Here is a 19,631-nt window from a genome sequence, read left to right as displayed (position 1 = left end):
ACTTCTTTTGTGAAGGCAGTGATGAAGCTGGTTGAAAGTTGCACAATAGGCTGGGTTACATCCCTGCCCAGAGCCTTCATTTTGTGCTGGCAAGTAGTTCAAACATGTTAAGAGGCTAATGAAGCTACTGAGTGCACAAATTAGATTCTGCAGAAGTATTGAGTAAGTGCAGGTGAAACTAATGGGATCTGTTATCTAAATATAGAAAATAATATAGCCTATTAAATGTTATTTAAAAAATGCAAGCTGCAACTCCAATTAGGTGCCAAAAATGAGAAAAGATTAATATAACGAGTCAGCCTCTTGTCAGTGAACCAGGAATAATACCAGCTTTCTGATCAAAACTGTTCTCCAGCATCCACACTCCACAGCTTCCCAATTCCCTGACGATCCAGGAGGGAAGGGAGGGTCATTAACATTCTGGATTCTCAAGAGTTTGAGAGTAATGTGCATGATGTGAACTAGCTTGGAGAAAAATAGTCTGTGCTGGTGTAAACACAGGCAGCATCATAAAACTTCAAGGGTCAGAGCTCAGCTTGAATTAAGACAGATCTCTCTTATTTAATATTTAGCACTGGGAGGATGAAAGAAGTATTGCCCTAGAAAAATCAGTTTTAAAATTCTGCTGGATGCTGGGATTTCACTTTAGAAATAAATAGGGCTGTTCTTTCCTTTGCTCTGCACTTCAAAGATTTACATATGTGACAATGAGTTATCAGCTGTTTGCTGAGCGCAAGTCGGTGTGATGGAAAAATAGCCACTGGTTTGTTCTGTGAAGTCGTGGGAAGAAACAAACAAAACAAATTACACAGGGAATGGTTGATGGCTTTTTAAGAGCATAATATGGCTCATTAGAGCATTTTTTACCACTAAGGGTAGCAACCATCTTTGTGGTTTTTAGAAGCAAATTTTTTTAATCAGAATACTGTAATAAAAAGGAAAATAATCAGATTTTTCAGAACATGCTTTGGAGGGTTTATCCCTAGACCATGCTCACTGTGACCCTCAGTTTGTCACTTGATCCCAGCACCCAGAGGCAAGTGTCTGCTCATCTCCTAGATATCCTGAGGAATACTATTAATAGTTTCTCTTCTTATTAATATCTTTTTTTCTTTAGTAGCACTGATATGTACTAGGCACTTTATGTACAAATAAAGAAGCAACTTACTTTTCCCAGAAACTTGTCATTGATTGGGATTTGCCTGGAGTAGGGTAAAATTATTCTTTCTGGGCTGTATTCATTTATCTGTTACTTGTAACAATTTATCTTTCATGCTTAGCTGTGACAGGTCTTGTTTTACAAAACCCAAAAACATAGAAGGTGATCCACAGTAGAGTCTAAGTGTGGCCTACAGCTGGAATGGTATTTTCAGGGAGGCAAAAAACCAACCAGTCAAACACCAAAATCCAAAAAAAGGTGATGTTGGCAGGTCAGTCTCACTTGGTAGTCTTCCTTGCTATTCACTCTCCAAAATCCAGCCGATCTCAGAAACCCATCCAAGTGGATGTTTCTGTAGCCTGCCAAGTTTAAATATTAGAAGGAAATAGGAGAAGCAAAGCTCCCAATGCTGGTGGAGAACCACTGGGTGGAAGTGAATCCCAGGGAGCCCAGAGCAGATGCTGGATGCTCTGGGAATCCTGTCCTCACCAAGGAGACAAGCCTGGTGGCTGTAGCCTGGTGTGCAGTCCCCAGGTGGCTGCTCCATGTTTGCTCCTGAGCAAATGGCTTGGAAGTTCTTTCACCCTGGAGGTGGTAAAGCAGGGAAGAGTCTTGCAAAGTCTACCTGAGAGAAAAAATTCACATCCTCATTGGTGTTTTAAATTATGTAAGGCACTGCTCTTCCTGCCGGCTGAGAAGGGATACTAGCTCTAATAAATTCTGCTAATTGCTGGTACCATTTTAGGGAAAGATGATTTATCTTCCTTAGGTAGACAGTTTAGGTTCTTACCAAACACATTCGCTGACACAGCTGCTAGAGATTCCTATTTTAGTTGTATGCTTCCTTGCACAATCTTTTTTTAAACAATAACATTTGGAAGGTGTGCAGGAATAATAGGTGATGCTTTTTGCTAAAAAAAAAAAAAAGCTTTGTTTTGATTTGACTATGAACTTAGATCCATGTGAAAAATGTGTTTTTCTAAATGCTGTACTTTTCCCCTGTATATCCACTACTACAAAATACAGTTGTGTGGGACAGTAATACCCAAAATTGTGCATCTAAAAGTCTGAACACTTAAATCGTGCATCTAAAAGTCTTGTATATTTCTAATGAAACATCCTGATTATTATATTTTACCTGTACAAAATTTAGCACAATAATGCCTGGTTTAGAAAGAGACTGTGGGTATACGAAGGTGGTATTTACTGTGCATGGCTCCAGTTAACATGCCAAGTCTTTCTTTTGTCTTCAATACCTCTTTCAAATATAGACAACTGAATAAATTTCAATATAGATATTTTTCTGTACTGATATGCATATTATATGCATATAGTATGTGCGTAGCATTTCAAAAGATATTTACATATGCAGACATACTAAAGACAAATAGTTAATGTTACATTACATGCATATAATAGATTCATAAATATAAAATACTTTCACTGTTCTTTGGTTTCCATGCAGATTTACGGTCTATCAAATGGATTAAAGCCTGTGGCTGCTGCATAGTCAAGTAAGCAGCTGCTCAATAGTTATTTTTATCTTCATTGCTGAAAAAGTAGGCCCACTGCTCATTAAATTAGTCCTGGTTCTTCCAGTAAGCATTATCTCCTTCACCAGCACAGGTTAGAGATATTTAGAGGTTTTCCAGCAATGCTTAGGGTTTTTTTTCTTTTTTTATTTTTCAGAAAAGATATATTTGAGCCTGAAATGTTTCAGTCAAAAGAAAAAAAAATATTTTACTGACCATATGTGACCATATGTATTCACACATCTCACCTCCGCCCTCAGCATTCACACCTCACTATTTCCTTGGATTTCTATGGGTGTCCTGAGCCTCGGTTTAATCTGCCTGATAGATGGGCTAATTATGTTGAAAGCTAATGATCCCTGGGCCTTAGGCAGTCTGCCATTAAGCTGAGAACCCAAACCACAGTCTGCCTGGCAGATCTTCCCCAGGCATAGCAGACATGAAACTGGGCCACTGTTTGCCAGAAAACTCCTTCCATCAAAAGCCCACCACCACGCTGGAGTTTAAAATTTTGGAAGAAATACAAGAAATTTCACAGAGAACAAACTCCATGCTTTTCACCAGCTCTAGTCCACTCACGGCAGGATAAATCATCATGTTAATCCACCACACCTTTCTATTAATATTTGCCTTTTCCTATAATGTTCATGGAATGACAGACTCTATGAGTACATACATATATGTGTGTGTATATATAGATACACACACACCAAATTAGACAAAATATGTTGTCTGTAAGTAGGTAAGATTTCTGTTGTGCCTAGAAGGGCAGGGGGGGAATTCTTCAGATAGTTCTTAGCTTTGGTATTTCTTGGCTCCTAAATGTTTTAGTTTGCAGTCTATTTATAAAGTTAGAAAGTTATTTTAAAGATGTATTTTAATGCAAAGTCTAAGAGAGGCTTATTTTGAACTAAACCACTTGTGATTTTTCAGTAGATGTTCTAAAAATAGTTTTGTTGTGTATGTGATGTGGACTGCAGAGTTTTGCAATAGTAGGGCTCTTGAGCAGATTGGGGTTTGTCAGGAATTAAAAAATGGAGTATCAGGTTTTAAAATAATCTGCATCCCATGATAATACTCAGGGAGAACTCCAGATTCTTATAAACATTGAATGCATTGACTGGCCATTGTTGTACGCATTTCTCTCTTGAACTTGTGCTGGTTAATTCCCTGAAGAAATAAGGGATCCAGTTATTCTGGGGAAAACAGGGACAGCAAGGGGAGCAACCTTTGAATTAAAACGAGATTTCTGCTTCTGTCCTCTTCTTCATTTGCATTTTAGTCAGGAGTTCAGCACTTATTTCTTTATTACTCGGGGTATTACATATAGTGCACTTTTAAAATACTGTAGTAATTTACTATTGGGTCCTTGATCTGATACTTGAAAATTCTTCTTTGCAGCCTTAAGTCTCTTGTGGTTATGTTTCATTTCATGTTTTTTTTTTCTTGTGTGAAAAAGCAATGTGCTTGTTCCGAAGGTGGGGCAGCTCTCTAGAGTGTAAGCTCTCCAGGGCAGGGAACGTCTCTTACTCTGTGTTTGTACCACGTCGCTGTTGCCTTGATCTGCTCAGAGGCTCAAGCTTCTGTGCACTGTTGCAATGCAAATAATAAACACTACTGAAAAGTAAAGAGTCTGTCCAGTCAATTGGAGTCTTACCCAAGTATGAACTGAGGGAAATTGGGTGTCAATGTTCTCCATTGTAGGTTGTTTTAACACATTACAATTTAAAATAGTAATGAGTTTTATAAATTAGCCGTGCAGCTACTTGATAATTTGCAGACTTTAGAAGGTTTGCTGCTGGTAAATATGATGACATTTCTTGTTAACAGTAAATAGTGAGATTGTACAGATTTACCAAACAAAGGAGAATTCTTACTCTGAGGTCCTGCCCTTAAGGGCTTCTGTAAGTATAAATCTCTATAAACTGCAGTATTGCTAAAGCATACAGCTAAGTACTTCTGTAAATGCAGAGAGTCTAATCACTCAATTTACTGCATGAAATATCATGAAGGTAACTGTAGAGGGCCTTTCTTTTTCTTTCTCTTCTAAAAAAAAAAAAAAATTCTCTAGGCAATGACTTAATGTGTAGTAGTGATTTTCCAGACATCTTAGCGAATAAAAATGGAACTTTACAAGCTGAATTACCTCCAAAAGTATTTTTCTCATTTGGTGCTTCATGCAGTTATGGGACCAGAGTCATCTTAACTGAACATGAACAGGACATCATGGGAATATTGATGTTGTGGATAGCATATGTAAAGCTGTACTGAAAATAGTGGCCTAAATTTCAGTAGGATGGATAGCCCATTTCTAATCTGAGGCAGGCAATTACACAAGGGCAGGAAGCAGAAGGTGAAAAATATACAAGGTAAAAGTCTGTCAAAATGACAATGCAGAGATCACTGTTTAGAGCTGGTGCTGAGCTGCAGAAGAGTCTTGACTGAGCAGTCACTGAATTTTTCTTCCTTCCAAGTGGAACATCGTATTGTAGAAAAGTAAGAAATAAAAGATCTGCTATTCTAAGTTGTCTTTGACACTGTAGGTATAGAGGAATGTTTTAGACATTATTCTGTCTGCTCAGGACAACTTTCTGATTGCTTAGATGATGTTTTTCCGATATGGAAAAATCTGCCAGAATTGCCACTTCACTTGTTCTTCTTCACTTGTAGGTTAAACTTCCATGACATTGGTCTGTGTGAAACTGAAGAGCTAATCTCCTTATCCCTGACTGATCTTCAAGGTTCTCCTGATCTCATTTGGTGCTTAGCACTGCTATGGTTTTAAGAAGTGATGCTTCCCCATCCTCATCCCTTTCCACCCTGCCAAAACTCACTACCTGGTCCTAATTGGCTGGATGTAGAGAGATGATACCTGGATGGCTCCTAACTCTTCCCCTTATCAGTAAATGTGTATGTTTTTCACACTGCTGAACCCATCATGGGTCACACATTGCTCAGTGCAAACAGTTGTCAGGGAAAACAGCTATAATTGCTTCTTAGTGGCTTTTTTGTTAGCTGTTTAAACCACTTGTTTATTTCCAGATTCTTTGTCCTGGGAGCTCCCTGGGACAGATATTCCCCTTTGTCTTCACCCTGCCAGAGGCCAGGCAGCTGTGGCACTTCAGAGGTGCAGGGCTTTATCTCACCCACGAATGCTTGATTTGCATCTTGCAGATGGAGGCCGCAAGGTGGAAGTCAGCGGCACAGGAAAGCTCTAGATAACTTGGAGCTGAATCTGGGTGGTGTGGTGAAGCCACCTGGAAGTCTCTTGAGGGTCACAGCTCCTTCAAGTCCCCAGGCTTGTCTGTGGCATGTTACCAGAGCCTGCAGTATTGCTGCACCCTCTGCTCCTCTTCAGCACTTGTAGGCGGTGGTATCTAGTAAGGGCACTCATTTGTCTACCTTGCAACTACCTGGCAATTGCAGCAGTTTCCCTTAGAAACATGAATTGGCACCACAGTCTGCCCCATTGCTGCTACCAGCTGCTGGTTCCTAAAAGCCAAACCAGAAACCAGTGCTGGAGCAAGAACCTCTGTGGCGGCTCGTGTGTTGTGGAGCAAGCGGTACACGTGTTGTAAGGCACCTTTTGCCTGTTGGTTTGCAAACAAATTTAGCATGTTAAGGCTTAAAAGGCTTAAACCTATAAAGCTTGAGGTGATTTGTGAATTGTTGCCTGTAGAGATAACCTTTCTCTTCCCAACATTTTGCCACTGCTGGAATTAATGAAGATTAGTAAGAAAGCAGAAAAAAAGCCCAACTGGGAAGAACTCAACAGGAAAGTATCCAGGTTTGATGCCCTGCAAGTGCCATGCAGCACTGATGGCTGTGAAACTGGCATGCAAACGAAACATTAAGCACAGGGAAAATGGAAGCAACTGGCTTGCTTTCCATGCCAGTCTGTGACATTGCTAAGAACCCATGTTGACAAGGAGCAAAAAATTGCTCTAAATTAAAATAAAACAAGGGCAGCATGCAATCATAATGATGTTGATAGAAGATGGCAGGTCATTTAATGAAATCTCCCTGTATTACAGCAATAGTAACCCACGTTGTTAAACTTCTGAAAGATTAAATGGCTTAAAAATGAAGTGAAAATGCATTTAAGTGATAAATTAACTTAGTTTGTTTGAATGAACAATAAAGTGCTCAGCTTGTTTTTCAAATGTAGAACCAAGAAGCAGTTATTTCTAATGTGGAATTTTAAAAAAAAATTGATTTGGAAATTTATGTAATATAAATGGATAAATTATAAATGGAGGCAGTTAGTGTGCTGTGAAAACATACTACCCAAAAGGACGTGCGTGGAGCTATGGTTTTGTCTAAGTGCAGTGAAGTCTGATTTCAGTTGTCTTGTGCTGTGGCAAGTTTTTGTCTGGTTTTTGTAAACTCCAGGTTTAAAATGCTGCGTTGTCTGGTTCTGGTTGGGTAAATTCTTCATTAATACCTTCTATATTAAGTGTGTCTGGCCCCTCCACAGGGACTGAAGTGCGATACTCTGCAAACAGCTGAGAGCTTTTCCAAGGCATTCCTTCAGGAGCACTTCTCATCCCTCAGCCTTCAAGGGGCGTGGCTGTGGTGTGGCCCCTTACCTTGCTGGCTGGCTTAAGTCTGTCTTTCAGTTGGAAGTCCCCAGAGAGCAAAAATGAAAGCAGAAGAGGGCCATGATTCACATCAGCCTTCTAGGACATGACTCTTTTGTTGCTCCTTTCTTCAACTAGGAGAATGAAATTCTTTTCTGCTTGAAATTATAAAGTGTTTAGATATGTGCCTTTTGTTTTAATAGCAGAAAAGGCATTCTCAGCAGTACTGAGGCTGTCACCACAGATTAAAAGAGCCCAGGGGAACAACTGATTAGAAAAAGAAAATTAATGTAAAGCCTTTGTGTCCCCATATTGAGCTCATACAGAGGAATACAACTTGTTTGGCAGTCATCATTAGAAGACCACCTTTGAAACTAACATTTTATCAAAGCACATAGTTGAGGGTTGTAACAGTAATGGGTAATTTCTGCTCTTTTGTTTTTACTTCTGTCTGGTTTGCGATAAAAGTAAAACTCAACTTTTCATGACCGAGCGCTGAAGAGGCACAATAAAGGCAGAAAAATATTTAAGTTCGATTGACTGAAACTGTTCCAACTACTTTTAATGTTTTATTAACTGTTTTTAGCAAAACGTTTCAAACTGGAAACAGAAAATTAGTTTTTTAAATACTTTAAACCTCAGTGTTTCCACATTAAAAAAAAAAACCCAAAAAAAACCAAACATAATTTGGCTCTTGGTCAGAACTTCCCTGTGCAAAGTTTCTGGTCTGATGAGTCTCATGTTCTGCAACAAAAACTGTTTCCCTGAAAAATTTACCCCTGGGTTCAAGCATGCTGGCTGATAAGATGTTCTGCTCTTCAGATTAGCAAATAAAACATGATAGTACTTTATGAAGCAAATGAATCATCACTCTTCTTAATCATCACCCCTGGTTTAGCTCTGCAGTTTGCTGAATTCCATCCACTCTGAATCAATGACAGTGGAAGGTGTGTAACATATTGCTGGTTTGAGGCCTTCTACTCTATGCTGGTGTTGCCACCAGCATTGGTGAGACAGTAAAACTCAGAGTGTGTTGGATAGGAGCTGTTATATCTCTTGTCTCATCAGCATCATGTTTTTCTGTGCTCCTATCCGCTGGCCACTGCTGTGCAAACATGCTGAGAGCCACAGCTTTGCTCCAGGAGCCTCCCAGACAGAGCTGGTTTGTACAGCTGTGCCTGGGGGAATAACCTGAACCTTGCTCTGGGTGGTTACATGCTTGCTTCTTTGGGCAGAACCACAAACAGACAGTGACGTCTCCCACAGATGCTGATCAGCACTGAGGAGAAAAACCGTCCTGAGGCCTGAGCCTGGTTCTGGGGCAGAAGCAGGAGCTGTGCCAGGGCAGTGTCTGGTGATGGGTCCCAACCCCAGCTCAGGCTGCATGGAGGAGTGCATCTCTGATGTTCCCCAACCCAAGGACAGAAGCAATTGCTTGCTTGCTTTCCTTTCAGGGGAAAATAAAAACAAACCCCTCCCACACATACATACCTGGAAGGAGCTTTTTATTCTTTATGTTCTTTGTCCACATGGCAGCATTCCTGCACTTCTAGTGCCTGCCAGCAACATAAAGAGGGTGGTGGCAGCTAATGTGGCCACTTCGACAGGTGTCTTCAATGGGACATCTGCTGCAAAGCAACAATCTCTGCTCTGGAGGAAAACATTGGTGAAGATGGCACCAAGTACCACACATAGAGTGAGGCCAAATTCCTGTGTTCCAAACAGTAATCAAGTAATGTGCTTAAGATAATAAATAAATTCAGGTAAGTACCTTTGGTGTCTGGTAATCACAAAAAGAAGAAATCAGTGATTTCATAGATCTGGAGCTGAATTCAAGGCAGAAAAGTGACAACAAAGCTCATTACTTCCGGAACTAATGCTCTGCACTTTTTGTTTGTTTTGTTTTGTTGTGTTCAATTGACTTAAATGGGTCTATGAGATATGGATGAAATCTTTTTACCTACAAAGTGTTATAGCAGGATTGGACCTGATGGTGAAAATCATTTACTCTGTATTATGTTTTCCCAGCTAGATCTTATGAACTCCTCATCACAACTGAAACAAACTAAATAAGCTTTAAACCAAGTTACTGCAGTTGAACTACAGCCATGGATAGAAGTAGAGTACAGTATCAGTCTTGCTTTCAGAGTACTTTAGAAGTGCTGCTGCTGATAGGATAGTATATATTCTGATTAACTAAAAACTGCTTAAGAATATAAGTATCAGAGTGTTGGCAACTATATATTTATTTTAAAATTCCTGTTACTCTGAAAAATGCAAACTTTTTTTCCTGTTCGTGGCCCGAGTCAACTGCAGTGTTAGTCCGTGCCACTGGTAGCCCCACAGGTCCCATGAATTAAATTGCAGACTGAGGAGTGATGTCATTCCCTCAGGTTTTTTTAATCTCCTTTTTGTGCTGAGAGCAGCCATCTGTCCCTCTCCAGACAATGATGGAAGCAGCTGTGCACAGTGTGCCATCAAGAACAAAAGCTTCTGCTTCATACCAGAGGGCAGCGGGCTGCAGGTCAAAGGGGGTTATAAGACTATCAGGGTCAAATGACACCTGTACAGAAAAATAAAACTAGGATTACATGGCTTTTGTGTGTTCATTCACTAGCAGAGAAGTGGGGTCAGCCTTTGTCTGAGTGTTTCTCTAGTGGCCATGGGAATGCCTATGTGTTTCCAAGGATAGCCGAGCCACTGCTTACCCACGGAGTAATGGAGTAACAAAGCCAGATGTGACACAAAACAATTATTTTGAAAGGAAAATAAAACAGCTTGTATGCATTCTGGTACTTTATACAAGTTCAAACTGTGTGATCTCAAGTGGTGTGCGTAGCCCGCACTATGCCCGTCTGAAAGCACAGTGAACCATGCTTTTCATGTGCAGTCTGCAGCACACAGGAGTTCCCTTGCTGCTTTGTGGGAAAAGGGAAGCTGAACAAGGGCCAAGGTGCTCAAAACCTCATTTATGAGAAGTTGGTTATGCTTTGAGCAGCTTTTTCTGCAAGGTGAGCTGCAGGGAGCTGGAGGAGGGTACATATCCCATAGAATGAAATTGCCCATTCCTGCAGATGCCTTTCTACTTTGCCATACGTGGTGTCAGTCCTGTCCCAACTCTTCTCTGCTGTGCTGGGCCATTTCAGAACAGAAACAGATACAAGTGTAAGCTACAGGAACTCTTCTTATATAGCAAGGGGGAATGTAATACATTCCTGGGGTAAAGTCAAGCCGTATAATGAAATAGGTAAGTGAACCTGGCTGAGTTCAGAGCCTTTCTTTAGCCCCACATCACTTTTTTCTGCATGGATTCCTTCCCTGTTTCTAAGCAAACACACGTTTCGAAGCCAGAGATATACCAGGGACCATACAGCCTTACACTTCTTTTGGGATGACAGCCTGGGATTTGACACTGTCTGTCATTACCAGGGTTAATGACTTTCCTTAAAGGTGATGGGACAGAAGCACATATTTCACAATCAGGTAAGCTGTAAACACTGTATGCTCCTGTCTCGGGGGAACGTGCCCTGGGACATGCATGGATACACAAGTGAGCTCAGACAAGCTGTCAGCCAGCCATGGCTGGGCCATCACCAAAACCAGTGATCTCCTCCATGCCACAGTTTCACTTATGCATGTGGAAAATGGTTCCCTATTGCCTTCTTTGGTTTTTAACAATGCAGCTCATAAAGGATACTGAAGTGAAAGTTCACAGTCATAAAGCACAGCATTTTTATAAAACTAGCATTTCTCCCTTTTTTTTCTGGTTAAGGGCTGTTGATTCAGGCTTGTTAAAAAGTATTCTTTCAGCCTGAAAACATGCCGTGTTCTTATTTGCTAATTGCCTACTTTGTTTCCTAAATGGCATGAATAAGTCCTTTCACCTAACATTGTCTACAGAGTTTATGCTTGTTTTAATGGGAAAAGTCACAAGATGCTGCAGTAAAAGGGGACAGAAATATTACTAATGATGGAAAACACATGACTACATTTCTAGGTCAATGTACTGTGTCATTTATCTGAAGGTGCCATGACTTCTGAGCAGCAGTGTAATTCAGTCATGTGAATTAAGTTTGAGACTGAAGCTTTAGAGTTCCTTCACACCCCCAAGAAACTGCCAAAACTAGAGAAAAATCCTGTTTGCCACTTGATGCTGATGTTGGCACTGTCCCCCCTGCAAATTGCTTATCATTCACATCTCCCTGTGAGTGCTAAGTGAACAGAGCATCACACCATTGAGAATCCATTCCTGAACTGTTACTGCCCAGGAAGAATTTTACAGATTGCCAGTTTTTAGACAATATGATCACCAGTTCATGAATCACTGGTTCACAAATTATTTGTTCCCTTTCAGGCTGCATAAATCTCTATTTAACCCACAATAAAGTCTCTTGTTTTAAGCTGTCTTAAGCTAGGGCAAAACTTGGGGCACTGCTGTTGGTTCCTGAGACTGCCACAGCATACTTTACATTCTGGCAGCTCCGTCAGCGTTGCTTTACAGCTCCTCCAGAGATCTGCTGGCTCTGATGAGCAGTTAGTGGCTCCAGACATAAATACCATTGCTGTCCAACTGTTGTTTCTGGGAAACTTTCATGAAGCCTGTTTTTCTCCACATTTTATCTTAATCCCAGGAGGGGCAGATTTTTTCTTCTCTATATGAGCAGTCACTCTGACTGCAGTCTGTAAGTTTCAGTCCAGAGCTGTGCTGCAAGGCTGAGCTGGTCATGCTCCAGGAGAAGTCTACTGTCACTAATATAGTATCAGAAGTCAAAGTGAGAAACAGAAGAACTTTCTAACTTTTATTTTTTGTATTGTGTTTATTTTTGTTGTGTTAGTTTCACTGTGTATGTTGAAGATAGGCAGCTACTGTGTTTCTTTGGGATAACACCTGGCTGTAGGGTGTAGTAGTGTTTGAGACAGAGAAATGAGAATTATCCCAGAAGTGAGAGATGTTTGTGTAGGGTGCTGTGTGTACATTTAGAGTATAATGAGACATAAGGTCAAACATCCATTGTGCCCACTGTACAACATAGTATCTGTATAGCACTGGGATTTTTTTAAAGCTGATATTACACAGACTTAATGCAGTCTCACAAAACATGGTCCTCTGTCGAACCCTGTGTTTGAGCATGACAACCCACTAGCTCCATTAAGCAGTTACGGTTAATGGTTAATGACAACCCCACAGGAGCCTAGAGGCCCCAAGGGGAGGTCTGCTATTGCCTGTGGCACCTCCAGACCTTTTGCCATCTTTTCCTTTCCTGCTTATCACATCCTTTCAAGGGTACTGCGCTGCACTCACAGGAGTCTTCTTTCTCAGAAGGGATGTTCCTGCCTCCCTGCCTCTCCCCAGACAGGGAAGTAAGAGCGTTAACTTCTCCACTTCTTTGTGGCAGCCTAGTGGGTTTGGCTCTGGTTCAAGCTCTGCAGTCTCCTTGCAGGGCAATGATGGTTTTAATCAATGGCAAGCTGGCTTTCCTAAACAAAGTACTGTTTCTTTGGAAAGCAAGAGCTTCATAGTGAAAACGTGAAAATAGGAGAAGGTGTATAGGAGTATAGCTTACGTGGTGCTGAGCCAGCATCCACTGGGGATCTGGATAAAAACTGTGGTGTTTAGGTTCTTTTTTTAATCTCTGTCTCTTGACTAATAGTCCCATATACTGCAGACAGCATGAGTCACTTCCTTCTTAAGCCATAGAGGCCATTGTATGTCATATTAAGCTCATTATGTTGTTAGGCTATTTCCTCTGTGGGTGAAATGTCAAAATAATGGCTACCTACATAGTCAGTGTGAGAAATCAATATTAATACAGACCCTTCCTTCTATAGTTACAATTCTTGAAAAAGTTCATTCAATGAGCCCAGATAAACCTATAAAGTTGCATGCAGCTGTGTAACCAATGGAGTAGTAAGCTGGATATTCCATGTTTCCAGACCATGAGTCTTAACCAGTCTGAAGTATGAGGAGTATTGATAACCAAAACAAAGTATAGTTGTTAATCTATAATTACTTAGAGATACAGTTGAGGCTCATAAAATAAATTATTCCATATTTAATTTATTCTAAAATTGAATATCTAACAGAACAATAGATACAGAAAATAGTACAGAGAGATATTGATTTTACCTAATTTTGAATATCCTTTAGTAAAGATATCTGTTTCTGCCAGAGCCATTGAGTTTTCCTATATGATCCATAAATGACCTGCAAAAGGCAGTTCAAGCTCATCCATTTTAGACTTGACCTCTCATAGAAGATGAATCACTCTCTGAAGGTTTATGTTTTTCTCCTTTGTTTATAAAACAAGAATATGTTACTGTTTTAGATTAGACACCTGCTATGCACTCATCCATCCATCAATCCATCCATCCATCCATCCATCCATCCATCCATCCATCCATCCATCCTCTTCTTAAATGTCTATTTGTTAGAAAAATTCTGTGTTAGTTCTGTTGTCAAAAAATTACCATCATCATTGACAGAATATCAGGATCACTGCCAATATTTTGCAAATATCAGGATAAATATCATGCTTGAATTTTCATTTGGCTACAGGCCAGATGTTATCATGGAGACACATTGATCTATACGTGTGATAACAGTACTCATTGACAGGCACTGCATGCAGGCAAATTCAGTCAGTTACACGTGTTGTATCCCCAGAGAGAGCAAGAGGTAATTCAGAAATCAATCCAGTTCCCTGAACAAGCCCTTTTTGCAGATGAAGCATCTCCTGGCAGCCCTGTGGGGGCTCGTGTTCCCTGGGGCCCTGGTGTTCTTCCACCACAGCAGCAGCAGTGGCCGTGGTGTGTGGTTCTGCTCCCATCTGCCCTGCTTAGTCCTCATGCCTCTTCTCTTTCATCCCTCTGCGACCGTTTCGGTCACAAGTATTAAGCACAGGGGAGAGGATCATGAACTTGGCCAGGAAAATGTCATTAATAACCTTGACAAGTATGGAGATGGATTGGGAAGGATAAAGGAGAGAGTGGGAGGAAAGGAAGTCGAGACAATAAATAGGCTAGACCTGCTGTTACCATGTTAATCTCTACAGGGTTATTTGAGGGAATTGCTGTGCCTAGATCCTTTCCTTATTTCTGCACTATTTCTTCCATGATACTGACATTGTATTTGTAACACAGTCCCTATTTATTACAGTTGACAAAAATAAGAAATCAAAATACTATTTTGGACGTATTGAAGGTGGATAGGAAATACAAAAATCAATGCATTAAGTGATGGAATTGCCTGACAACATAAAATCATTTAATCCATTCACTATTTTTTAATAGATGACTGTGTAATCGCATACCACTTAATGTGATCTCCAGTCATTGTTCCAAAATAGACAAAAGTTTATTATATTAATACACCATAAGAGGCTTACAGAAACTATTATTTTTAATAATAGTCTCACTAGTGCCTCCCTGATTACACACTATTTCACCTTTGGCTGTTGCATTGTTTGGTTCACTACATTGCTTTGAGAAAAATAATCATGATACATACAGAAAAATCTGTTTGAGGAGGATTTAGAAAGGGGATCTGAAGTTTAAGGGAGATTATATTTCCATTTTCTGTAGGTTAAATTACATTTTTTGTCTGTGGAGGAATGGAGGAATACATGTATGGTCAGAAATAAGTGCATATAAATGACAGCTGCTTGCTGAGATGCTAATAAATAATCACATTAATTTAGGAGAGGTATAAATATTACAATTTTAATAACTTTAACATCAGTAATGTTACTGATGTAACATGTTACACATGTGCTTCAGAAGTCTTCCTAATTAAACACTTTCTTTTGCTGTGGATTATCTGCAAAAGATAGGTGGGAGTGGTGATGGAAGCGCAACCAGGCTCTCCAGAACAGGAGCCCAGTGTAGGTAGTCTGCTGCCGAAACACTTATGCATGTTGTTGACAGCTGCTCAGTCATAACTTTCAGAGGTACTGATGGTTATTAAAAAAAAAAAAAAAAAGAAAGTTGAAATTCCAAGTAGTTAAAAGCATAACTATAGATAAATCTTAATCCTTAAAAAAAAAAAGTGGTTCTTTTTTTTATTTTATTAACACTATTTTATAATAATTATTTTATAATTTTTATAATATTAACATAATTTTATTTTATTAAGTTTAGTGAATGACAATTCATTTTGAAAGGAAGTTTTCTGCTGCAAACAAGAGACTGTTGGTTTTGGGCTAGAGAAGAGGCAAACCAGAGGGCAGCAGTAGCCCACCAGCAATGCAATCTGATTTCTTCCCTAGCCCTGGGCCACATGTTGTGGATCTTCCTGTCCCTGCTCACCTCTGCAACCTCTGCTCCTCTAATCGACACTGGGAGCCTTCCCACAGGAGAGAGGGTTCCTTAGGAAAGTGGGTTTTGCAATACCAGGTTAGCAAACATCACCCTTCAGGCATTGTGCTTGGCTTTCTGTTCAGCATGTTTTCTGCTCGGAGATTGTTTCCTCCCACTGTTTCAGCAGCACAGGAGCTTTTTAATGGCAGCTCACAGTGCTGTGGCAGTGGGAGACACAGACTGGTGGGACTGTGGTATGGCAAATGCCTTTGGCTGATTGGCCTTCAGCACCATTTCCCCTCTGTGCCCCATGTCTTGCTAAGAGATGGCTTCTTTGACGTGTTCTGAGCACACCGTGGGAAGAGCTCTGTGGGAGAAAACTAGGAAAAACCCAATAGCTGCAAGATTCCTGCTCCGTGTGTCATCTCCACCACGTGTTTGCGATTGAGCAAACATAATCTGTCTGGCAGATAACCCTGTGTGCCGTGCCTGCAAGGAAACAGGCCTCTCTTTGACCTATGACTGTATCCATACGCAGAGCTAAGTGTATTTAGTTAGAGATCGGTCATGGATTCATCACAGCTCCTCATCATGGAGCAATCTCTGTTTCACTTGTGGTGTCACAGGAAGAGACGTGCCCGTGCTCTTCCTTTCCCCCCCACATCTGTGTCCTTCGGCAGGCAGAGCAGCAAGCCAAGGATGTGCTGCCTGATCTCCCCTCCCTGCCAGCCACAGTCAGGCACGGTGGCAGCTCAGGGAGCAGAGCCACCTCTCCCATGGCATCTCTTCCCACCACGCTGGAGCTGGCACAGACAAGCAGGGCAGCGTGCAGAGTTCCCCCGCCGCTTGCTTCCAGCAAATCCTCTGCGCTGCCCACACGACTGCAGGAGAAATCATACCACATGTACAAAGCCAAAAGCTTTTCGTACTGCAATTTTTTCTTTCCTGCACCCGAGGCCTTTGTTAGCAAACAAGACACCAGTCTTTGAGGGGAGAGACAATGGTGTGGTTCAGCTCATGCTGCGGAGGCGCGCTGGAAATGGCGCAACAGCTGAGTTGTTGCCCTCTTCCCCCCCTGCTCCGCCCCTTAATTTTATTATTCTGGTTCAGTGACATTTTATTTGTCTCTAAATGCCAAATTTCCATCTGTTTTACAAAGAGACTAGTAAACTAAAACTGTATCTTAGGCAGAAATCCTATGGTCTGAAAACACAGATAATCCACATTCACCTTCCAGCCTTCACTAGCTTCACTTTCAGTGACAACCAGCAATAATATTCTTAGCCACTGGCCTTCTCCTGTTTAGCTGCAGGCTAACTCACTAAGTTGATCAAGAGATGCCCTTTGAATGAGTTGACACCATGCACAGCCAATTTTGTACTAGGAAAAAGAAAGCAGATAAAAGAAGAGCACTGGGTTGAGCCTGTGGTATCAGGAGCTGATTGCAGCTGAGAATTTGTCATTGCTGAAGTTTGCATTGTATTTAGAGAAGGAAGTGGTTGTGTATGTGGTCCAGCTCATCTGAGGTTTGCAGCACCATTTAGAAACCAAACCCGTCGGGGCTTTGATTGAGCTCCTAAAGAGGAAGAACTCACTGCTGGCCGCCTGTGCACATCCTGTGTCTGCAATGAATCCCCCTGAACAGCTGTTTAAATGGGACCCAAGCAAGGCAGATACCCAGGGGATAAATAAAATCTCATATATGATAAACAGTAAATACTGCTGTGCCTTAGTCATATGAACTGGTTTGGCTGAATTTTCCTCCCCCAAGTCTATTAAGTTTAATGCTTCTGTGCGAACACTCAGAGTTTCCATTGAATATGTCTGTATGTCTGATCGCAGGATGACACTGTGATATTCCAGAAATAGTTTAATAAATTGAAATTCCAAGATGTATCATCATAAGCCTGTCACTTGAGTATCAAATCTGCCATGTTATGTAAAAAAATATTGGTTATATAATGGGATTTTTATCAGTCTAGTGACATAAATGCAAATATTAGAGCATTATTAGGAAACCGACCTCTCTCTGACTTTGGATGTGTTATGCTGAAAGTTAGAGGAAAAAGTAGCTTATGTGTAATGTGGAGGATTTAGATGGAGTAGTTTCAGAGGTGTCTGACAACCCAGAGCTAGCTTGAGGGTTTTCTTTCCAATAAATATAAATAAATTTAAACGGTATTGAGGAAAGAAACTAGAATGTGATCAGAACTTTGAGCATCTCCAAGGTTTCCTTTGTGATGGCCCAAACCATGCCATTGCTGCTGGCAAAAAGCAGTGCTTTTTGCCTCTTGAAACACATGGAGAAAAAGTTGGGCAGCTATAGTCTGTCCTGGAAAGCAAATAAAGGTGCCGAGGTAGCAGAAGCTGGGACTCACTACAAGAGGGCATATGGAAGAGCAGGAGGGATTTCCTGCAGGCAGAGCAATGTTCATGCATGCATCACAGCCAGTTGTCACCAGTGGTCAGGTAACAGTGCCAAGCCCCAGGGAAAGGCTGAATGGGCAGCAACTCAGGGAGCAGAAGGTTTGTGTGGAAGTCCTCCCTTCTGGGGAGCGGAAGCTTTGAAGTATGGGAGCGTGTAAAAAGTGGCGTTGTGAGTTACCTGAAAAAGAAATTAATTAAGTGTGCTATAGATAGAAGTAAGTGCTTTGTTTTATGACTGAGAAGCTGATTTTGCAGGTTGCACAACTGCTGGAAAACCCTAAGTAGTGTACTCTCTGAAATTGCACAGCCTGATGTTACTGACGGACAGCCATCTGTCCCCATGGGCTTTCAAATCAGCAGAGCATCACTTTTACTAAGCGCAGGCAGTCTGTGCGGTGGAGGGGTTAGTAAGTGAATTAGATGAACCTTCTGACTTTTCAGCCTGAGGTAAAAGCAGACTGAAAAAAATAGATGCAGGGTCAACTTCACAAGTTAATGTAAGTGAATGAAATACTTCAATTTCGTGTATTTTCTTTGTTAGTTGAAGTGGGTCAGACTGTGAAAGACCACTGGTGTGGTCTTCAGTGTTTCCAGTTCAAATAGGTAGTTTTCCCAGTAGCACTGGCAGCTCCTCACTCAGATCTATCGCAGCACTTTGAGCATTAGGCACACCTTTGGACTTAAATCTCACAGTGCTCTGCCAAGCAGGTAACCTCCATCCTCCTCTTCTGCATGGGGAATTGGAGTACTTAGTAAAGGAGTAGAAGAGGGGACCTGGAGGGAGGGAAACTGGTGGGGAGGGGGCACTGAATGTGCTTCTCAGTGAATGCTCAGTATCAGACATCTGTGTCCTGGGACACGGAACTACCTGCCTGTAAAAAAGTGGATCACATGTCCAAAGTAACGCTGAAAGCTGGTAGTGGTCAGGGTCCCAATATCTCCTGTCCCTGGGCTTTAACTAGAAAACAGCTCCCCTCAAAATCTAGAGATGGCAGGTAACCAGAGCAAAGGTAATCCACCTTGAAGACCCTGTTGTGCAAGCAGGGCTGTGCATATGGGCCTCCTGCATCCATGTGAAGCTCCCCTGCTGCCTTCACTCCAGTGCTGCACAGGCTCCAGGGCTTCCCAGGCCACATAGTCCCAGCTTTCAGCTTTCCCTGGCAGTGAGCTACCTCAGTGTTACCGAGCGCACACTGACAAAATACTTTGTTTAAACCATGGCGTAAAAGTGCCAAATGCTTGGAGTGCTGCTGGATTTTTTTACCTTGTACAGGATATGAAAAGCAAAAAAAGAAAAAAAAAATAAAGAAAAAGAGAGAGACAGAGAAAGATTTTTTTGCCCTGTAAGATTAAACAATCATCATGGTTTTAAGGGCTTAATCTGCTGGCATGCAGACTGCTGGCTGATAAGTCTCCAAGTCTGAGTGTAATTGGATGCAGCATCGGATTCAGTTGTGTGTGGGCTTTCCAGGGGCTTTTTGTTTGTTCATTTTTTAACACACTGCAGAGTTGAAGAGATCTGTCCCTGGAAATGTCTTTGGGGGTGAAGCTGTAACGCTGTGTGTCCCCCAGCCGGGATTTCGGCAGCACCTCTCTGGAGACCCCCGCTCGGGGAGCACAGGGGGGGAGGCTGCTCAG

General features: G+C 41.4%; 1 protein-coding gene across 1 annotated transcript in view; it reads left to right on the top strand.

Moving 5' to 3' along the window:
• CHN2 (chimerin 2) overlaps positions 1-19,631 on the top strand; it is a 156,072-nt gene that overhangs the window by 112,388 nt on the left and 24,053 nt on the right. The gene's annotated exons all lie outside the window — the stretch shown is intronic.

The sequence above is a fragment of the Pseudopodoces humilis genome, chromosome 1 (assembly GCF_049639895.1).
Source record: "Pseudopodoces humilis isolate 2021_Gansu_Grassland_sample_001 chromosome 1, ASM4963989v1, whole genome shotgun sequence".
In the NCBI taxonomy this organism is placed as follows: Eukaryota; Metazoa; Chordata; class Aves; order Passeriformes; family Paridae; genus Pseudopodoces; species Pseudopodoces humilis.
This window is presented reverse-complemented; position numbering and strand designations above follow the sequence as displayed.